This window comes from Pinus tabuliformis, chromosome 8 (genome assembly GCF_031772625.1).
Source record: "Pinus tabuliformis cultivar Carrire ecotype Pingquan chromosome 8, CPIR1, whole genome shotgun sequence".
Taxonomy (NCBI): Eukaryota; Viridiplantae; Streptophyta; class Pinopsida; order Pinales; family Pinaceae; genus Pinus; species Pinus tabuliformis.
The window spans coordinates 1,356,144,679-1,356,167,270 of NC_142294.1; positions in this window are offsets into that span (position 1 = coordinate 1,356,144,679).

The following is a 22,592-nucleotide window of genomic DNA, read 5'->3' on the forward strand; positions in this document are numbered from 1 at the left end:
AACATATAACGACACTGATGTGATGGATCGGTAGCATTACCCCAAATACGGATGGTTTGGCGAAGACCATGGTGATGAGACCGGTGAATGAAACAACCCAACCCGATGTGATACGGAGGACAAAGTGTCATGTTCAAGAGCGACTTGCTACCATTAAAGCTTTCAGGTTCTCCCAATTTTTCCCCAGTCATTTCTGACCAGTACCTCTTTATTTTTGTCAAGCTTGAGGAGGATAACATATGCTTGTTCTATAACCTGCCCTTTGGGCAAGCCCATCGCTATGTTTTAACGAGCCTAGCGATAGGGAAACTCGTTCTCGTCTAAAGACAAGTTTGTCGCTATTTAATCATTTTAACGAGTCTAACGACAAAGAAAACTCGGTCCTTTTCATTTTTAGAGAGTCTGAAAAGGTACAGAAAGTTAACTCCAAAATTCCTTTTTCGTCATCTAATCCCTTAAGTCCGAAAAAGTATAAAACAATATAGAAGGGATGAATTTTCGATAATTTTAACGAGCCGAATAAAACAAGCGCTCGACCTTTTTGTGCAATAATCCCTCAGGTCCAAAAAGATTAAAATCTAGAGGAGGGATAGCTCTTCCGGTCCTTTTAACGAGTTGGAAGGCCAAAACTCGGCAAACTTTTCATATTTTACGTGTCAGATGAAAAGAGCTCAAAGAAGACTCGTCTTTTGAGGAACGAGTGATAAACAGGGACAGCAGCAGATTCCAGGTACAGGTTGGAAATTTCTAATCACGGCAGTGTCACAAGGATGGCTAAGTGAAATCACTCTTCGCAGCTGTTCCTCAAAATGGGTAAACAATCATATGGGAGTGAACGATCGGCCAAATGGAATGGAGGTGGCGGGTGCAAACACGACCAAGGCTTTTTATGGCTAATAAATTTACGATCACAATGGTTATTTACCGAAATAGGTTCATTTTTTAATGAGCTTGAACTCTGGGGGAAACTCTTGCTCACGCTTTTCTATTTTTTAACGAGCATAAATTCCACGGTAAAACTGCTCGGATCTTGCATTTATTTTTTAACGAGCATGAACTTTATGCAAAAACTGCTCGATATACCGGTCATAAGATAACAAATGTCTCCTGTGAGATCTCTATTTTTTATAGAGCTTCATCTTCACTAAGCTTTGCTCCCTCTCATCCTTTCTTTATGCAAGTTCGGACACGGCTAATCCTAAAAACAGATAAATAACCGCTCCTAGCTTGCACTCCAAAAGGTTTGCATGCCCCCAGGTATAAAGTACAATTTCAAGGCTGCCCCTACTTATCCGATAAAACATTTGTTTTAAAGGGTGAGGCTTGCCTCTTTCTTGTTACCCGAAGACGGTTCTATTTGCTGCCGCAAATCAATCTCTTTCTTCGGCGATGTCTACTTATATTTTTAGATAGGACAAAGGTGAATGACTACAACTTGTCAAACACATAACTTTAACAAAAGAATCCTATCCCAGAACAACCCCTCTTCCACATACGGACGGGGTACGGACTAGTCATATTCTTTCGCGGAAATTCTACCTTATACCCAGGGTTTCCTCTGCCCGAAGCAGACCAGGATGCATGCCCCCTGGGTTCCAGTCCCATCTTTCCGAATCACTCGCACTCATCGGGAAGGAGGACTGGGGGTGGAGACATTTCTTGAGTAAATAGACCATTGAGGGTTGGTATTTGACTATTTGCGATGCGTGATCCTGGAAATGAAAGTTGGTCCACGAGCTTGACCACCCTTCCTTCATGTGGAAAACACATTACTCTAAAGAGTGAGGAGACTATAGCTCCCATGCAATATATATTGTCACATCCAAGGAGTAGGTTATAATCCAAGGGTCCTTGAACGACCATCACGTTCATTTGAACGGTCTTCCCTTTCAATGTAACAGGCACATTGGGGAGGATCCCTAATGGTCGACTGGTTCCTTTGTCAAAGCCCGAGAGATTTCTTATCTCAGGCAAAAGCGTCGGGGAACCCAGTGCTTTCTAAGCAATAGAGGAAAGGATACTCACAGATGCCCCTTCATCAATGATAGTCCCAGCCATCACCATTCTATAAATTTGGACTATGATTCTGAATGGTATACTAGCTGGCAACCGGGGTCTGCCTAGTTGGTTCCAATCAAAGGACACAACCAGGTTGCTTGGTGGTGGGACCGAATACACGGCCGGATACGATCCTGACGATGTTCCCTCCTGCGATAAAGGAATGGGCGCATTGCCCTGATGCTCATCAGAATCTGTGTTGATGAAAAGAATCTGGATGGTGTCATCCTTATTCTCTTCAGTGAGGGTGTCATTTGAAGATGAATCTTCAGTGACGGTGTCATTTGAGGATGAAACCTCTGAAGGAAGAACCGGGTCAACTGCCGTATCGACCTTTAGACTTTCGTCTGGTCTGGATTCAGTAGGTTCATTTTCAATGACTGACGCTTCAGCTGACCACTTGAGCGGGCCAGCTGTGTTTTCAACCAACGAAGGACTTGGCACGAGTTTTTTGTATCCAGGAGGAAGTCTCAACGGTGAAACCAGACGATCTTCCAAAACTCTCTTCGCTTCGTCTAAGAAGGGACAACGGTGGATGGTGTGACCGCCTTCACACAGTCTACAGGGGGATCTAGCTCCCCCCTTTTGTCTTGAACCTTCACTTTCGCTGGTTGACGGTAAGCACTCAACCTGGCTATCAGAGGTTGATGCTCCCGAATTGTGCAACCGAGGGGACCAGTCCCTTAGTATCCGGGGAATACAGGGACAATCTCTATGGAAGTGGTCTCCTCTACATATGACACATGGCGATTTAGGCCCGGTCTGTGCTGTGTGTGGGTTTTTGTTAGATGTCTTTTGCTTGCCCCCAGCCGCCTTAGGCTCCTTCTTCTTCTTCTCTTTCTTCTTCTTTTCCTTCTCCTCCATGGGAGCTTGGCTTTTGCTGGCTCTACCTTTCGAAGATGAAGGATTGGAGGAAGGGTTAGAGGAAGTAGAAGGTTGGTGGGAAGCTCTAGACTCATCTAACTGTTGACTCGACTGTTCAGGAACCATGGTGTTCTGAACTACATTGGTCGAGAATAGCCAAATAGGCAGGCCAATCGTCAGTCCTAGAAGCGACAATGTGGCCATGTGGGGCGCACCAACTTCTCCCCAAGAGGAGAAAGGACTAGGATTTCCATCATGTGGAATTCCTTGGTTGGGGCGTTCCATGTTCTCGACCTAAAGATCAACGCGGGAATAGAAGGTGATTATGTTCCGTTTAAAATAATTTTTATAACGACGCTTAGACACAACTTGCTTTTTCACTTTTTAAGAGTCGAGAAAAAGCTAAAGATGACTCTAGTCTCCTTCGATGTTTTAACGAGCCCGAAGTGACAAATGCTCGGATGGACTTTTTCAGTTATAGAGTTTGAAAAAGGCCAAAAGAAACTGCTCTGGAGTTCTAGGCAGAGGGTGTGCCAAACCTTTCGCAAAACCACAGAATACGTTTTACGGTACGAGTGGTCGATCTTCGTGAATGCTGTGTTCACTGCATTGCGATCAGTAGGGCGGCCGACACGGTTTCCTATGGATAAAGGCTTTGATCCTATAGGGGTCTCCCAATATATATGCGAAGGTACGTGGGAGCACAAGTCCGTATTGATACTTATCGCTTCACCGTGGAGGAATCACCCAACCACTCAACGCTAAGATATCACGTTTAACGACGCCGGAACACATCTCTAGCTTAGACCTCTATGTGTTTGCGTTATGTTTCAATGCGTTGTTATGTAAATTGAATTTATTTTAAGGTTGATCTTGTTTAGCAGTTTGCCTTTATGGATCACCATGAGATGTATGATAACACTCCTAAATGCAGTCTAAGATGATAAGCAAGCTTTTCAATCTTTCAACTTTGAAAACCTTAACTACTGAGGGAAAAGAAAGATAACACCTTTTCACACAGATCATAGAGCACACACTAATGCACTTTTTCCCTAAATCAGCATGCAAACTGTCATAATGCACATGCACAATGCAAGTATTTCTTTTCTCTTTCTTAATGTTGGTGAAATGCAAAAAGAAAGCTGTTGTATAATTTTGAATTCAATTTCAAGTGAAAGCAAACAAGCTTGTCCAAAATCAAAAGACACCTTAAGATTTACTTGTTTCGACAATAGAAATATATAAATTCAAACTATATGACGAAAGCAAAAGCTCAATCAGCTATGAACAGCAAATAAACTAACTCTTAAGATCAAAACGACACTTTATCACAGGTCTAGATCTAAGAGGTCACAGCAAGACTAGTTCACTTTTCGTTATGGGAAACTGTAAATGCACAAGAAATACACAAAGAACAAACACAGTTTCTTTATACAACCGAGGCGGAATAATGACAAGGAAAGTTGGTTTCAGATAGGCACATTGACTGGTAACAAACATCAAAAACAAGATTGAAAACAGGGCAAGAAACAGTAGGAAACCCCAGTAACACAAGGCAAGACTGGTCCAGTGCAGGTGGGACACTGTCTGTTTGACCTTCAGCGCAGGTAGCCCCTTCGGGAACTACGCTGAAATGCAAACAGCCTTTGTACAGCCTGCACTGAAGAACGAAACTTTCGTTTCTCTTGGTTTTCGTGTCACAGATTGCTCAAAAATTCACAGTTTTTGCTCAAATCAGAAGCTATCAGTCAAGGACACACTAAGGGATGGAAAGGAGGATGAAAAGCTGTCACTAAGAGCTTATTAGAGTCCTTGTGGATCAGCTCTTCAAATCATAAACTTGCCCAGAAACTGAGCTAGAGTAGCTGCCCTCTACTTTGTATTTGAAAGATCCAAATACAGTTCGATTCGGTACTCCCTTTGTTTATGAAATGAATAGAAAAAACACAAACAACCAACAAGATACGATCCCCAGTGGAGTCGCCAATTTGTTGTTGGGAAAAGTATCCAATACGGAATGACCCTATCCCACTCTAAGGGTGATAGTACCTCAGCAACAAATGAATACAAAGCTATTCAAGATTACTTCTTTATAAGATGAGAGAGAGAAGAGAAAGGGGATCCACTAACCGTTATCTTCCGCTAATGGTTGATCCAATCTTCCCTCTTTGCTGCTTGCTCCTAGCTCCTTGCTCTTTCACCGGCCCAACTACACAAAGATCCTGTAAAAGCACAAGAAAAGGAAACTACAAGAAGCATACATCCATAATTGATTCAAGGATTAGAATAAATCAAATATACAAGCATCAATTCACCATTGAGACACATGCATATAGAAGAACCTCAAATACTTTATTAATGGAAGAAGTAAAGTTCTGAGAGTGTTACAACCATAATAGGCCCAATCCAGCAACACCTCCCAGCAGAAAGAAATCTCCTCTTCACCTCCTTCAAGCAAATCACCCAATAGTTCTATACTCAAACCAACAGCACTTCCTTACTTGCACAAAATTCCAGCCTCCATAGACCTCATGAGAGAGCTCTATATATAGAAGTTTTGGAGAAAGCATGAGTCAGCTTGAGACTGACATGAAGCTGACTAGTGTCCTCTCCTACTTCAGTTAATCTTCAGTTCTTGAGTCCACTTGGAGTCTCTTGCTTCCACTTGGAGATCTAGATCCTCTTACTCATCACAAGGCGAATTCCCTGATCCAAGTGTCATTTTGGAAGCTTCCTGGGCATTTGACACCTTGCAGAATGACTGTGCCACTTGGCCAATCTCGCCCAGCACAGGTAGCCTTCATTGATTTTGACATTCAGCGCAGGTACAGAGTGGAGCAGTTGACATTCAGCGCAGATGCTCAGTGGAGCAGCTGACATGATCCAGAAATAGCTTGTTTTTGAGTGTTTTCAGGTGGAGAACTGATTTTCAGTGCTGTGGTTTGCTGACCTTGTTCCTCTAGGGGTAAGAACAACATGTTTAGGGACTTTGGATCCCTCAGATTATTGACATTTCATGCTTGATGCTGTTAGGCACAAAAATGTCTATAACACTAATTGAAAGGTTGTTTCATGTAGGGTGATATATTTGATATGATTTCGAAATTAAGAGCTTTCCCGTCACCTTATCACTTACCATTATTCTTTCCTTACATGTAAAATTGCAAGAGCGGCAAGCAGAATAATATACAGATCAGTATACAAAACGTAATAGGGAAGAAGGGAAAATATCTAGTTGTTGAGAAAACAGAGATGACGCCCTTATTTACAGACACCACCTGTACCAGAGAAGCCGACATATCCACTTGGGAAGGCATTTACAGTCTATTGGAAGAAGAAAACCCTAGAGTTATGGAAGTTACAGTTACAACAGACACACGCGGGTCATTTGAAGCATCACTTACTAAACTATCATGCTCATTCCTGCACCGCATAACAGCAAGGCCTAAGATACTTCCCCATAGAGACATGGTCAAGTGGGTATTGGACAATGCTGATATAACAGACAGAAAATTCAAGTCTCGGAGCTAGGAGCTTATTGGGTCATTTACCCCATAGGATTTAAGACTTATGTATCATTTACCAGAGCCGTAGGCAAGCTACAACAAGTAGTTCATGGAGAAATTCGCCAAGGAAAACGAAGATTTGGCGGAGTGCACCAAGAACTGGTCGTCAAAGGAAGAGCCATTGAAAAAGGACAAACATGGTATGTACAGTACTAGTTCCCTCTCCTCCCCATATTGTTTTGTTGCTGCTATGCTATGTAGGCTATTTGGAAGGCCTGACATCAACAAGTTTTCATTCGAGTGGCTACCCCTATTAGATGCAGCCACTAACGCCACTATTATGGATTGGGCCCAGATATTGTCTGATAATTTAGCCTCGGCTATTTGGAACTACCGGTCTAAAAGAACTCCCTCTCAGAGGATTTATCCTCCTTTCTTTTTAGCTGCTTATGTTATGGATGCAATCTATTCTGTTTCTAGATTTCCTCTAATGGGTTGGAAGTGGACTATACAGAATCCCTTGCCCATTCATGTCTATCATAAGGAATTGTGGGATTCCAAGTTTATCCCATATTTTTACAGAATTTGTCATGGAGTTATGTTACCCCTTCACAGAATGTTGTATAATAAAGACGCCCCAAGATTTTCCCCCGAAGCGGAAGTTGATATTCTCCCTGTCGGAAGATGGTTTGGAGAAGAGTTTTTCACTTACATCAGAGTATTTAGAAGCATTGCTTCCCCTCATGTGCTTCCTTTATATGTTCCTGATAAGTTATTGGCTCGAGAAATAGCCTACCAAACCTGCGGGGTTGGAGGAATGAGCAAAGAATTGAAAGACAAGAAAAAGGTTGTCTGGCCGCAATTCCCTGTGGCCTGTGGGGCCTTTTCACTGTTTGATTTAGGTCATGCCTTTAGAGAAGTAGACAACATGTTGAGTCTACGACTGTTTAAATTTCCAGGGAGACAATTTGATCCCTTTGATGTAATTAAGAATTTTACTACGGCTGTCAAGATAAAGGTATTCACTAAAGAAGATGATCTCTTTGATGACATCTTCCAGCAGAAGAACACACTGAAAGACATTTTTCACATGGCCCAAATTCAATTTGGCCTAGCAGAATTCCAAGAATTCAAACTCTACAGAGAGAGGAGATTAGCAAACATCCCCTTGGATAAGTTGCGCTTAGAACCAATAAGGGAGCCAACTCCCAGCATCAGTTTAAGTGGAAGCTCGGGTACAGACAAGTCCAGGTCTAAGTCTGGGAAAGAATCACCAGAACGCTCTAAACAGTCTGAGAGTGACCATAATAAAAGTGAAGGGTTAGTCAGGGATACTGCCCAATCTAAAGAGCACCCAGAGCAACAAGTTTTGTCGACACCACAGGTGAAGGTTCCCGCTCCCCTCATCCAACCACCAAAGCCAGTGAGAACTGAGCTGGATAAAGAGTGGGAAACATTTAATGAATTGATCAATACCGAGGAGCAGAACATGAAGACACCTGAGAATACAGTGCAGACAATGACAAATATGGTCATTGAAATAGTCAGCAATGCTCTAGAAATGGAGCATATTCCCATGGCCCCATCATCTGAAATCATGCTGAAGATAGAGGAGATTCCTCCTCTAGATGTATTTTATAGTCTGCAGCACAAAGCAGTGGTAAGAAGACAAAGAAAGAAACAAAAATTAGACAGCGTGCTCTCACCTGAGGCAGAGCAGCTAGATGTCCTTTGGTGAGACCCTACCACTAATCCTACAGAAAATTTGACTAAGTTATCCTAGATTGCAGGAGCCTATGCTTCTGCTACTATTGATAAAGCATTCAAGGTACAACTATTGCTTAAGGATAGAGAGGAAAAAATCCTAGTTTTGCAACAACAGTTACAACAGGCTAGCGCTAACTGAGAAGCGGAAGAGAAATTAGAAAAATTACAACAGGACTTTCAACAGATGCAGCTGGGGTATCAGAGAAATTTGGCCGAAAAGGAACATCAATTACAAGCCATGTTAGAAATGCATAAAGATGACCCCAAAGTCACAAAATTTGTCTCAGAAGCCCTTGCCTTGAATGACCAACTCTTGCAACAACAAGAGGCACTCTGCCAAAGAATATCGCAATGGAGCTCCCATTGCGAGATGAGTGATAAAATTACAAGTCAAGTCGTGGATTTGTGACTCGATTATGATTTAATTGATAAGAAAATTTTTGATTATTTGATTTGGCAAGAATCAGAGGAAGGGAAGAAAGCAGGCTTGCTCAAAATCAATGAAGCCCACAAAGAAATGTTGTTCAATAAGTGGGATGCACAGATTAAAAAGGTAGAACAGGCAGCGGAAGAAGCAGCGACAGTGGTGAGCAATGTCATTGACTGTGTCAATGAAAATCTGCATAGGGCAAACCTGATATCAGAAACCGCTCCGGGATTTCTCCCAAAGGCACAGCAATTGTAGACAAGCTGGAGACAAAAGGCTGAAGAAAAGGCAAAGTCAATCAAGGGTTTAACCAAGTTGAATTGGGACACTTACTGGCAGTACTTGGTTAAACTGCACAGTCAATGCATGACTCTAAAATGCCTTACAAATTCTGCCGAAAAGATAGCGCCAGCACTTGTCGATTTTGTTTTCGCAGGACAACTAAAATCAGAGGTCGGCCAACCGACACTCCTGAAGCCGATGCTGAATGCTTGCGATCTCAGAGAACAGATGCATAATTAAATTTCAGATACAGTTTTAGTTTTATTTTTGATTTATTTTTGCCTTAAATGAGGACGGTCATTTAAACCTCCTATATTTTTGTAATAAACTACTTTTAGTCTTTAGTTAGTAGTATTTTAACCCCTATCATGCATTTAGAGAGGGGTCCAGAAATTTGTCAAAAACATTTCCTTAGAACATGCATTTCTACACCCTCGGAGGAGGTTTTGATGAATGAATAGAACGAGATTTATTAATATCTGTGTTTAATGTCTGATGCTGAAATGCATTTCTGTACTCTTAGTAGATATTGAATTAGGAGAAGATAAATCTATATTGTTGAAGCTCATGAGTAGGACTTGTTATCAATGGTACTTTTATCTCTTAATGATTTCTGCTTATGTGTCGAAGTAATATTTTATGTTCAGTTGTTTATATATGAAAGCTTGAATGCTTAAGTTATCATTTGGCACTTTTGTATGGTGGTGACTATTCTGTTTATGCTTAAATGTATGAATAGCTTATTATGTGATATGTTTCTCACAATTGTTTCGGCTAATTTTACAAAACAATTCATTTTTAATGAGTTCTTTTCTTGTAGCAATTGAATGATTTTTTTTACCAATTGTTGTTAGAAACTATTTTAGATCGCATAAGTGAAAAGTTAATCCCGGGTTAGTTTTAGAATTAGATGTTTCTGTTCATTAGAATATAATTGCATGTTTTAGATTAGATTTAGATTAAAAGCATTCTATGTAGAAATCTTTTAGAAAGGAAAACATCAATTCTTATCATCATCACAAACAAATAGGGAAACTGGTCCCATTATCCCCAGTCGGACCCACCATACCAAATGGAAAAGGAGCTGCTTTCAAGGTCCGGACCGGGTGGGTATCCCCCTTGTTGTTGACCCGATTTCTCGAGGCTTCAACAGAACCCTGTGGTGATCTTCCATGTTGTGTTGTAGGCCCAGGTGGCCTCAACTAATCTGTCTGCCCAATCTTTCCTACTACTGCTCACTACCTTGGTCAGAATTCCTTCCAAAGCTCTGTTAGTGACTTCCACCTTCCCATTTCCTTGTGGATGGTAAGGGGTGGACGTCTTGTGCTTGATTTTATGATGTGTGAGTAGGTCTTCAATCAAATTGGAAGTGAACTGACTGCCTTGATCTGTGACCAATTCTCTTGGATACCCGAACTTGTAGAATATGTTTTCTCTAAAAAAATCAGCTACTTTTTCCTCTGTTGCTGCTTTGATTGCTTTTGTTTCTGCCCACTTTGTCAGGTAATCGGTGCACACACTGATGTATTGCTTTTGTTTCGAAGGGGGGTTGATAGGACCCACAAAGCCCATGCCCCACTTCTCAAATGGCTCAAAGGTCACTTGAGGTTGCATGGGAATATCATACTTTGGAGTAGGTTTCCCCATCCTTTGGCACCGATCACATTGGCTGATGTATCTCCTCACATCTTGATGAAGAGTGGGCCAATAGTAGCCTGCTTGAAATATTTTGAAGGTAGTTCTCTTTGATGCAAAATGACCTCCACAAGGCCTGTCATGACAGGTTAGAGAATGTCAAAGACTTCCTCCTCCCTAACACATCTTCTCAAGATCTGATCTAGGCCAAGCTTAAAGAGATTACCCCCAATCCAGGTGAAAGGGGTGCTCTTCCTCACTATCTTGCTCTTTGCTTTTGAGGACAGGTGTGGTGGAAACTGTGTTGAAACCAAGTAGTTTTCTATATCAACAAACTATGGAGAGAGTACTGAAATATAAAACAGTTGTTCATTTGGCATTTGGTCATCCACCATTCCTTCTTCACCTGCAGGCAAATTTACTCTAGACAAAAATTCAGCAACAACATTTTCTTTACCAGGCTTATCAATAATGGTTAGATCAAACTACTGTAATAGGAACAACCATATAATAATGTGAGCATTTACATCTTGTTTTTTCATTAAATATCTAATTGTAGAATGATCAGTGTGCACGAAGGTTTGATAGCCTATGATATAATGTCTGAATTTGTTTAAAGAATGCACAACAGCTGGGAGTTCCTTCTTGGTCACTGTGTAGTTTAACTCTGCCTTGGACAAATTTTTGCTTATAAAATATATGGCATAAGGTAACTTTTATTCTATTTTTCCTAAGGTAGCTCCTATAGCTTTGTTCTAGGCATCTATGTGAAAGTGAAAGGGTAGGGCCTAGTTTGGGCCTCTCAAAATTGTGGCAGTCACAAATTTACTCTTCAACGTATCTAAGGCTTCTTGACAGTTTTCCGACCATATAAATGCGACATATTTTCCCAAAAGACCAAACAACGGAGAGGCTAACTTACTGAAATCTTTAATGAATCTTTGGTAATACCCAGCTAAGCCTAGGAAACTTCTGGCATCTCTCACATTTTGAGGAGGAGGGACCCTTTGGATGATGGTAACTTTGTTGGGGTACACCGACAATCCTTGTTGAGATATTGCATGACCTAGCACGATCCATTCAGTCATAAAAAAATCACATTTTTCCGGATTGAGGGATAGGTTCATCTCAATACACTTGTCTAGAACTTTTCCTAAGTTAAATAAAGCTTCCTGAAAGTCAGAACCATAAGGAGTAAAATCATCCATATATATTTCCACTGCATCATGAACCAGTTCAGAAAATATACTCAATACCGCTCTCTGGAAAGTGGCTGGAGCGTTGCACAAACCAAAAGAAAGGACCTGGTATGAAAAGGTACCCCAAGGACAAGTGAAAGTGGTCTTATCTTGTTCTTCCGAGCTGATTTGAATCTGATTGTACCCGCTAAACCCATCTAGGAAGGAAAAAAACTTTTTTTCCTGCTAGACCATCTAACACTTGATCTATGAAAGGAAAGGGAAAATGGTCATTTTTAGTTTCTTTTTTCAATTCCTGATAGTCAACACAGATCCTCCACTTTCCATTTTTCTTTGGCACTAGCACCAAAGGAGAGACCCATTCACTGTCAGAGATGGGATAGATGAACCTTGCATCAAGCAATTTTTGCAATTCTTCCTTAATAATGTCTTTAAGTGCTAGATTCATCCTCCTTTGAGGCTGCCTGACTGGTTTACAATATTCCTTAATGTATATATGATGATTACAAACTAAAGGGTGCACTCCCTTCATCTCCTTATAACTCTAGGCGAAGACATCTAAATGTTTTCTCATTAAGTTGCAAAGCTCCTTCTCCTGGGAAGTGGATAGGGATGGATTGATTTTCGAGGTTCTTTCTGGGCAGAACTTTGTATTCTTAACACAGAGAGAGGTCGGTTCGGCCACACAAAGATCAGTTAAGGGGTTTTTTGGGGTTTCTCTCACTATGTCCTCTAATGGTAAGATACTGGGGGGTGAATTCTTAATCAAATTTTCAATCATATCATCCTCATCTTGCGGTTTTCCCCCATGGTGGTTTCTAATGCACAAAGGGGTGCAGAATAAACTTTATCCTCATCTTCCTCCTCCAACCAGAGAGGTAGATCATGTTCTAGTGAAGGTTGGGCAGGAGGATATAGGATTAACTACTTGGACATATGACCATTCTTGATGGTGATGTTCCCAACTCGACAACTGATGTAGGCATCAGCAGTAGCCAACTAGGGTCTTCCCAGGATGAGAGGATACCCAATGAGCTTTGCCTTTGGCTGGATAACTAAGATATTAGTAGGGTACTCCCAAGTATGAAAGGAGATGATCACATCTTCCACAATCCCTAAAGGGGTCATGGTGGAGTAGTCTACTAGCTGCAGTACTGTCGTGATCTTCCTCAAGGAGCCCTGGAGGTTAAGTTTGAACATTGTTTCCTTTGTCATCACATTAATGGAAACTCCCAAATCAATCAAGGTATGTGGGATCATGGTGCCATTGATGTGGACATCAACTACTAGGCTTCTAGGGTCCAGATATTTCGGACATATTACCTGCCCCAACATCAGGTCGGACAATTGTCCTATGACATTGATGGTTGGGGCATCTCTCTTATGCCTTCCTAGATGCCTAAATCACTTCTCTTTGATCAACCTATTGTAGATAAGCACGTCTTTTATAGCTTGGAGAAGTGGTATCTTCACACATAACTATTTAAATTCTCCCATAAGTTCAGTTTCTTCTGGGGTAGGCTGTGTTGTCCGGGATAGACTCTCAGGAAAGGGTGGAATTGCTTTAGGTTCACTTTCCTCTTTATCTTCCTCAACCTCCCTAGGTGGAGGTTGGCTATCTAGGATAACCTTCCCGGATCACAGGTTAATCTACTGAATCTCCACTGCATAAGTTGGGCATGATGGTTCCCCACTATATACTTGTTGAGCCTGTCTATTGTTTGGGTTTAGGTTCAGCTGGGCAGGCATTTGGGGTTTCCTTGGTGGAGTAGGAGGCAATGGTTGTGGTTGAGCAGGTGGTGGAGGCAAAAGAGCGGGAGGAGAGTTGCACTGGGGCCTCCACCCTTGATGAGATGCATTCCATTGAGGTTGTGGCTGAGAATAGGATTGAAATGAATGAATGACTGGTTGGGCATGATATTGAGATGGAAAGGACCAAGGAGGAGGCGTGGACCAGGAAGGATGAGCAGAAGGGCCCTAAGAAGGTATGGAAGTGACTTGATTGGGGTTGTAGTATGCCTGAGATGTCCCTTGCATCCCTTGCTGGTATGGTCAAGGTCCATGTGGTCTCCTTTGGTTCATGAAATAAAGTAGTTCGGTGGCTCCTTTGGCCCCTTGGTATACGACTTTAAGTCTGGGCAAGGAAGGGCACTTATCTGTAGAATGATCTTCCTCACAGATTGAACAAACCTCTATAGAGTTTAATGTAAATTCGTTCCTAGGATGCCTCCTGGTGCATCTTTTGATATGCAAGGTATCCATTTGCATGGAAAGAGTCTACAACATCTCACTCTTGAAGTCTTCCAGCATGTTTCTGAGTTCACCTTTGATGGATGAATTGGAAGAGGAGGTACTGGTTATGGGTTGAATCTCCCTACCTTTCCTTTTGGCTGCTCTAGAATGGTTTCTAAAAACAATCTTTATGTCCTCATAAGATAGTTGGTAGATTTATCCCCCAACCAGTAGATGGAGGGTGTCTAGAAGGTCTTTCGGAATTCCCCTGAGCAGGACCAACTTCAGAGATTCAGGGTCAAGTGTGCACCAGGCCCTTTTCTGACTGAGCTAGAACCTCTCTTCATAATCTTCCAAGGACTCATCACTTCCTATAGCCATTCAGAAAATTTCTTCTTTAGTATCTTTTGACCTACAATAGTCTCGATGCTTGTTTTTAAAGGCTTGTTGCATCTAAGCCCAAGTTGTGATACTATTGCCAGGTAATCCCATGAACCAACGTAATTCTGCATCCTTGAGGGTAGAAGGGAATAGTTTCAACTTTTTTTCATATTCTGTATAGTCATAGGTTCAACAAATAACAACAAACTCAAAAAAGAAGGTGTTAGGATCTTCTGTAGTCAGACCATGGAAGTGAGGTAGGGCAGAAGGGCTTATATTCTTCATTTTGGTGTCCCCATTAGTCTCCTGAATGGGAAAGCTACCCTCTATTCTCTCTCCATTTCCCCTAGCATTTTTGTTTTCAGCCATTGGCTCAAGAGGGATGTTTTCTTCTTCTTCTTCCCCTATAGGTTCTTCAAATATCTCTAATTGTTCACCTAAGGGTTCTTCTTGATCACTGCCACCGAAGAAGAGAGAAGGTTGGTTGTGTGATGTAGTGGGGGTGTTGGGCAAGAATTTTCCTGAATTATCTCTATTCATACAAGGCATGAAAGGAAATATTTTTGGTTAGTTTTTGTTTCTTTCATTGATTGTACCTGCAAAACTGAAATGGATTGAACAACACAAATTGCAACTAACTGAAATGAACTTTAATGAAATTTGCATAATTGAAAAGGAAAGCAAGGAAGTGCTAAAACAGAAAGAAACAACTACTCTACTTTTGTTGAAATAAACTACTTAGCAGAATGTTGCGATAGAAAATAGAAGAAAGCAGTAATCACAAAATACTCTGACACTCCCATGAAAACGATGCCAAAAAGTGTTGAGCACCAGTATTGCAGCAATAATGCTGCAACTCCCGGGATTCCTACTTTAATTTTATCAACCCGGTAGTTCGTAACAAACTTGGAAGCGACGGTGTTGTATGCACAAGTACTAGTTCTTATTGCAGGTTGTCACTTGGTCAGCTGGTGCAAGATCACTAGGATCTCATGCCAACTTCTATGGATTCCAAAAGAATCTCTATACGTGATGGAAGGAAAAAGAGAGATCACTCTACTGATGTTATTCTACTTGCAGAAAGGAAGACTAGAATGTAAAGCAAACCTAGCAAAGCCTACCTAACCAACTAGTCCTACTTTTGCAGAAATCACTATGAAAAACTTGAAATGAATGACATTACCTACTCAAGGAAGTAAACAACATCTACTCAAGCTATTTCTAGAAGCAAATGAGCAAAAAACATCTTTTTGTATTTTTATGTGAAATTGACATGCATGTATTTTATTGTGTGTGAAGGTGGAAGCGAATAGGTGGTGTTGAAGGGTGACTTTGGGGTTTGAGGAGATGTAGGATGGTGTAGATGGGTCTTAAGAGGTCTTAGGTGGCCTTTTGGAGGATTTTCCCACACTCGGCCTTCAAAACAAAGCCTACAGGAAAATCTACAGGAGAACACAAGGGATCTACAGGAGGTCTACAGGACGATGCCGAGAGAAGTTTTGAAGGTTTTGAAGGTGTGAGAGCGGGTGTAAAAGGTAGATGAAGTTTGGGATGATGTGTTAGGGCACCTAGGGTCTACCAAGAATCATTAGGAGAGAGAAATATGATTGGATTTTCTCAAGAAGAGAGAGGAAAGTCTATGGAAAAATGCAGAAAAGTAAGGTAGAATTGAGGTGAACTTTGGGTGACCTGTAGGGCATGGATCAGGGAGAGAATGTGATGGCTGATAGGCTGACCTGCTATGAGAGAAGATCTGCTGCAAAAGAATTGACAGTCAACCAATGAGATCAAGCAAACAAGGAAATGAGTACATAAAAAACAGAGTTTTTGCATTAAAATAATCTATGATCTATGAAAGGAAATGTTGATAACCATTGCATGAAAGGAAAGCATGAAGGAAGAGTGTTGAAAATAAGGAAATGAGCATGATGAAGAAGTTCAGAAGCAAAGAATTAACCTTCTAACAAACTGCGAACACTAGAAGTCCTATGGAGAAGGAAAATCTATGTTTTTGTGGCAGCAAGAGGGTCTTTGCCTCAGTTCATGGTCCCAAAGGGAGGAAAAGAGTCCAAGGCATTGTTTCTAGCCTTTTGAATCATATTTCTATCACTGCTTAACCATTTATAGAAAACACAAAATGGAAACAACCTTCTAAATCACCAAAAGCAACCTATTCTTAATCAAAACAGAGATTCATAACAAGAGGAGCTTATTGGATTTAAGAGATCTGTGGTTTGTACCTTTTGAATTATTGACCAGAGAATCCACAGTAAGAATATTTTTACACCAACGTTTCGAATCCCGAATGGGATTCATCAACACTTTTCTCCCTTAACCACACCCTTTCTTTCATAAGTTCTTGGAGCAAAATATCACCCTGTCGGATTTCTTCCTCAGGTCCCAAGCCTTCTGCTTCGTTCAGTTGCACGATCCCTTCTTCCAAGGCTCCACGAGGCGTCACATCTATCGGTACTGCCATGTCAAGACGAGGCATTTTATACTCAATGGGGATTACAGTGTTTTCTCCAAACTCCAGCCTCGGAGGCGTCTGCCCCTTTAGTTCCTTGCACATTGTCCGATAATCACATAGAACCACTGGTATGCGCAGGTCCTAATCAATCCACTGCGCATTATGTACCTTGTTCAATGCTTCACATACTCCGTTAAAGGCTTCTGCGTGGATGAAATTCTGTGAACTTGGTCTTTCCATACTCCGTTTTTCCAATCGGAGGGGTTGTTCGCGCCATTGCCTTGCCCGCATATGCTTACTGACCATGTCTCCTAACATGAAGTCTATGTGCATTCGAACAGGTTTCGTAACATATGTCTGTATCCATCTGGATAGGTGTGCGTGCAGATCGTTCCGGCCGAAAATCTTGTCTGTTAATCACATTTGGGGCTTCCCAAACCACATGCACATCATTCTCCTACATTTGCGCCAGTCCTCAAAGCTTCCTTGGCATGTACCCCACCATCTCGCGGGCATAGCGCACAGTACCCATTGTAAAGCCCCAAACCGTTACTGTTCCGGCACCTCCCTTTCAAATCTGTTTAGGAAGTCATCTACCTCGCTTAACCCATCATACATAGGCAGATCCCTTACCTCTATTGATATGCAGTGCGACGATCTTGTCAAGAAGGTTGGAAAGCATGCGATGAAAATTTCATGGATCTTTGTGTACAGGTAGCAGTCTATCCACTCTTCTTTTGATATTCGCGAATTCCTGTTCTCATGCGCCGACGAACTTGTGAATCTTCCTATCCAACCAATCCTGAATTCCTTTCTTAGTTGGATTCTAGTGATACGACATCAGACATCTCTATGCAGATCCTGGTCCCAGCAATGGAACCATTTTTTGGCTTGTTGGGGCCTGACCTAGGTTTGAAGTTAATTAGCCAAACAAATCCTCGTACTACTGGTCCTTTTGGCAATAGTCAATGGAACGTGGAATGAGGTCTCACCCGAAGTAGTATGGGGGGGTGTTGGAACTAGGTTTCTGCACCCTTAAGATGTCTGAGGGGTTGATTCAGTCCAACTGTTAGTCCCTTCACATAGGTTACTTCACACAAGTCTCTGGCCCTTGCAGCTTGATATATTCATCTTCACGCAACCCTAACCAGGGGTTGTCGACTTCCGCACTGCTGGGGCAACAATATTCACTATTTCCCTAAGTCACACCTGAGATATTACTTATCTTCTTGTATTAGTTAGTTGTCTTCACATAAACATATGCCTTATGTTATATTTACTTATTCAACACATTCATATGAGTTCACGCAGTAAATCAAAAATAAACTTGCAATTCATACCCAATAATACATAAAACAGGAAAAGATACAAAAAAATATGGTAAAACTTCTCTTTATTGATTCTTCCAATGGTTACAGACTCGACCTGGCCTGCGCACTTAGCTGCAGGGTCCCGCACACTCAACTACGGACTACTAGGCCTCTGTGAACTCAGCTGCAGAGTCTTCTCCTACTCTAGGACCCAAAGACACGACTTACACTTCAACTCAATACTTCTTAGATTATTCCATGCTCTGATTATTTTTATTCTATATCTCTCTTACACTTAGAGCCTCGCTCTATTTATACAATCCCATGGTCTGCGAACCATGGGTAGATCTTTCAAACCGACATTACATTACAAAAAAATTGACAGACAACCCTGTGACTATATTATAACTTCTCCCTCCACGCCCACAAATCACAGAGTCTTTACAGTAGACTTAGTCAAAACTTGGGCTTTAAGCCCCAAAACATGCCTTGGGGGGATTCCACACCCAACACTTGCAGGGATAGGGTCAAGGTCAAATCTTGTAGCAACAGGTGCAGAATCCTCTTGTCCAGGGTCAACACGTTCAGAATCTTGCCAGCCAAGGGCACTAGGTACAAAACCCCTACGTCCAAGGGCAACAAGTGTATCAACCTTATGCCCAAAGACTCCAGGTATAGAACCCTCTTGTTCAGGGACAACAGGCCCAACATACCTATGTTCTATTGAAAATAGCAACAAGAAATGCTAAAAATAGAAGTGCTAAAATTAGCACTACTATAAATAGCATTTTGGGATACATTCCAATTTTAGTTAGTCCCTAAAATAAAATTGAGAATTAAAATTCGAATTTGATCTTAGCAGTTGTTTGTAAAATAATTAATTAATTCATCTTGAGTTAATTGGTTGTAGAAAATCAAACATGAAGCCTATGTGAAGACATGCAACAATTTCTCCATTGATTGTGGAAGTTATCCCTTGATTAAAGGATATTAGGATGAGTTGTACTTGAGTTGTAATTATTTAGCTCAATTAACTAAGTTAAATCTAGTTAGATTAGTTCCAACAGTTTGTGGAACTGATTGTGAGTTCAGTTAGTTAATGCATGCATGCATGTAACTGATACACTTCATATAACTATATATTCTCTCATAAATAACTCATGCATGTCAGTTCAGTCAGAGACCCAGTTGAGATCAGATGATGGGACAATGTACTATCCGTTGCTAGAATATTCCATGGAGGATATCTCTTGCATGCAGAAGGAATTCATTCCTTGCAGATTGTGAAGTTTTTTTTTGATTCTGATGAGTGTGTGATGAAGCCAGTTCACACAGGTGGTAGCATTGGACCCCAAGAGAAACTGCGCAAGGAAATAGGAGGCTTGGAGGGCTGAGGGAAGGCATATCTTGTGTCTATTCAGTCTGTGAGCTACATTGAGGGATTGTAATGAGAGCAGGATATCTTGCGAGCTAATGCTTTGTGTAATCCAGACATATTTCCACTTGTATGATAATACAAAGATCGGGGCTTTTAGCTGAGGCTTTCACCATAGTATTCTTCTGTGTTTCATGTGTGATTGATTCATATCCTCTGTTATATGCGTTCTGTTTGATCTTGCTCAAAATTGATTAAGCTTTCGCAAGTTTGATTGTAGAAGTAGATTAAGTATTTTCCTTTAGTACATTGCATAATTAGTTTAAACTACAGTGAGAATTTCTACATGGTATCAGAGCAAAGGTGATCAAAGCAAAGAACAATATACAAAGAAGGGAGAAGTTCAAAGTTTCAAGTTCCTGATTATAGAATTCGAATTCTTATCACATCTCAAATTTCACCAATGGCATTCAACGGTTTGAGACTCGAGTATGCCCTTGATGGCAACTCAAATTATGTAGCCTAGAAGGATCACATGGAAGCCGTATTAGAGGATAATGGTTTGAAGGACTTCATTGATCAAGAAGTCCCCAAGCCAGCAATTGTTGATGCCCAAGAATTGACAGAATGGAAGAAATGTGTGGCTAGAGTGAGGAGAATCCTTTTGGAGGGAGTTCGAGACCACATAGTCTTGAGTCTCCATGGGAAGGAGACATCATTTTCAATGTGGAAAACATTGAAAGATCTATATCAGAACAATAGCAATTAGAGGAAGTTGGCGCTGAAAGACAAGCTTCAGAAAATCAAGTGTGAAAAGGGCGACACGATCTCTACATATCTGAACAAGCTCACCACCTGCAGGGATGAGCTTGGAATTGTAGGGATCACGACAGTCGATGATGACATGGTGAGTCTTGCTCTCCTAAGTCTTCCTAAGAGCTGGCATAGCTACCAAGACTCAGTTAAATGGAAGAGAGAAACTGTCAAATTGGGAACAACTTTGGTCGGATCTGATGCAGGAGGAGATAAGAAGAAGCACCAAAGATGGATCTTCATCAAAGCAAGATGATGAAGAAAATCTAGCCTTAGCGAGTAAGGAGAGGCAAGGGAAAGGGAAGGTGTCCCATCCCAAATCCAGGTCTTCCCATGGTGGGAAGAAGTTTGAAAAATTGAAAGTGCGATGCTTTCATTATCATGAGGTAGGCCATTATGCTACAGATTGTCCACAGAAGAAATCCAAGAAGGGATCCTCGAAGGGATCAAATGGTGAGGCACTGGCCTCATAGTTAAAATTTGATTTCTCTCTCATCGCATGCATGGTTTCATCCATGGTAGGATGTGTGCGGTACCTGGACAGTGGAGCCTCTTTCCACATATCCGGCGAAAAGAATCTTTTCAGTACCTTGGAGGAGAAGGATCTCCAGATGCGGGTCGAGATGGGTGATGATGGAAAGTACCGTGTTTCAGGTGAAGTTACAGTTGTGTTTCAGAGGGAGCATGGAGCTACTCTCACCTTGACTGATGTAAAGTATGTACCGAGTCTGAAGAATAATCTTGTGTTTGTCGCTATGTTAGAAGACAAAGGCTGTGATGTAGTCTTTATTAAAGGAAAGGTATTCCTGAGGCATATCGGTACTGGATAGATTAAGAGGATTGGGATTCGAGTTAAGAATCTCTACAAGCTAGAGGTAGATGACTGTGCTGCATTGAGTTCCAAAGCTGAGTTGGTGCAGAGTCAAGATGTTGGCAAGCTATGGCATAGATGATTTGGCCACTTGCACCATGGGGCCTTAAAGATCATGCAGTAGATTTCTACTGGACTTCCCAAGGGAAAACTGGAGCAGGAAAATACATGCAAAGGTTTTACCTTGGGTAAGTATGCGAAATATTCCTTTTAGGATCGAGACAGTAGAGCTGGAGCAATCCTGGAGCAAGTTCACACAGATGTATGTGGACCATTCTCTACAGCCTCCACCGTTAAACAAAGGTACTATGTTATTTTTATTGATGATTTTTCTCGTAGATGTTGGATCTACTTTATGCAAAATAAGGATCAGAGATTCTTGAGGTTTTTTGAGTTTAAAGCCTTGGCATAGAAAGAATCTAGAAATAAAATAAGGGCCTTGCGTAGCAACAATGTTGGAGAGTATGTATCCTAGCAGTTTAAGGACTTTTGCACTGCAGAAGGAATTAAACGAGAGTTGACGGCACCCCATAACCCACAACAAAATGGGGTGGACGAAAGGAAGAACATATCGATTGTGGGAGTAGCTCGAGCGATGTTGCATGACCAAAGCCTACCACTTCATTTGTGGGCTGAGGCATGCAATACAATAGTATACTTGTAGAACACAAGTTTGCACGGTATATTGGGAATGAAGACACCTATGGAGGCCTTTTCTGGGAAGCGACGAGATGTGAGTCACTTCAGGATCTTTGGATCATCGGTTTATTTCCATGTGACCAAAGATGCCCGGAAGAAGCTAGATCCAATATCTGAGTTGGGGATACTTGTGGAGTACACTGATAAACCCCACAACTATCAGGTGTTCTTGCCTACTAGTCAGAGGACAATGGTACGCAGAGATCTAAAATTCGACGAGCAGAAAGCCATGTGAGTATCTCTTGAGAGGGAGCTCAAGTTGCATGCAGAGGAGGAACATTTAATTCCTAAGGAGGAGGAGCCTCAAATTGATGCGGAGCAGTCACATGCAGAGGATCCAGGAGTGGATACATCCACTCACTCATTATGAGTCTTCCAGAGATGGGCAGAAATGCTCAAGGGAAGCTGACAGGTTGATGCTGGATGCGCGAGAGAATGTGGGACAACCATCTTCTTAGAGCAGACAGAGGAGGTCACCCGAGCGGTACACTGGTTACATGGCCCTGTTTGGGGAGTGTGTAGAGTCCGAACCTTCTTCATTCAAGGATGTAGTGCAACAACCAGTCTGGGTTGATCCTATGGTAGAGGAGTACGACTCTATCATTCCGAACAGTGTGTAAGATGTTGTCCTAAGTCCTCAGGACAAGTCAGTGGTTAGTTCCAGATGGCTTTACAAGGTAAAGTAGGAAATTGATGGAAGTGT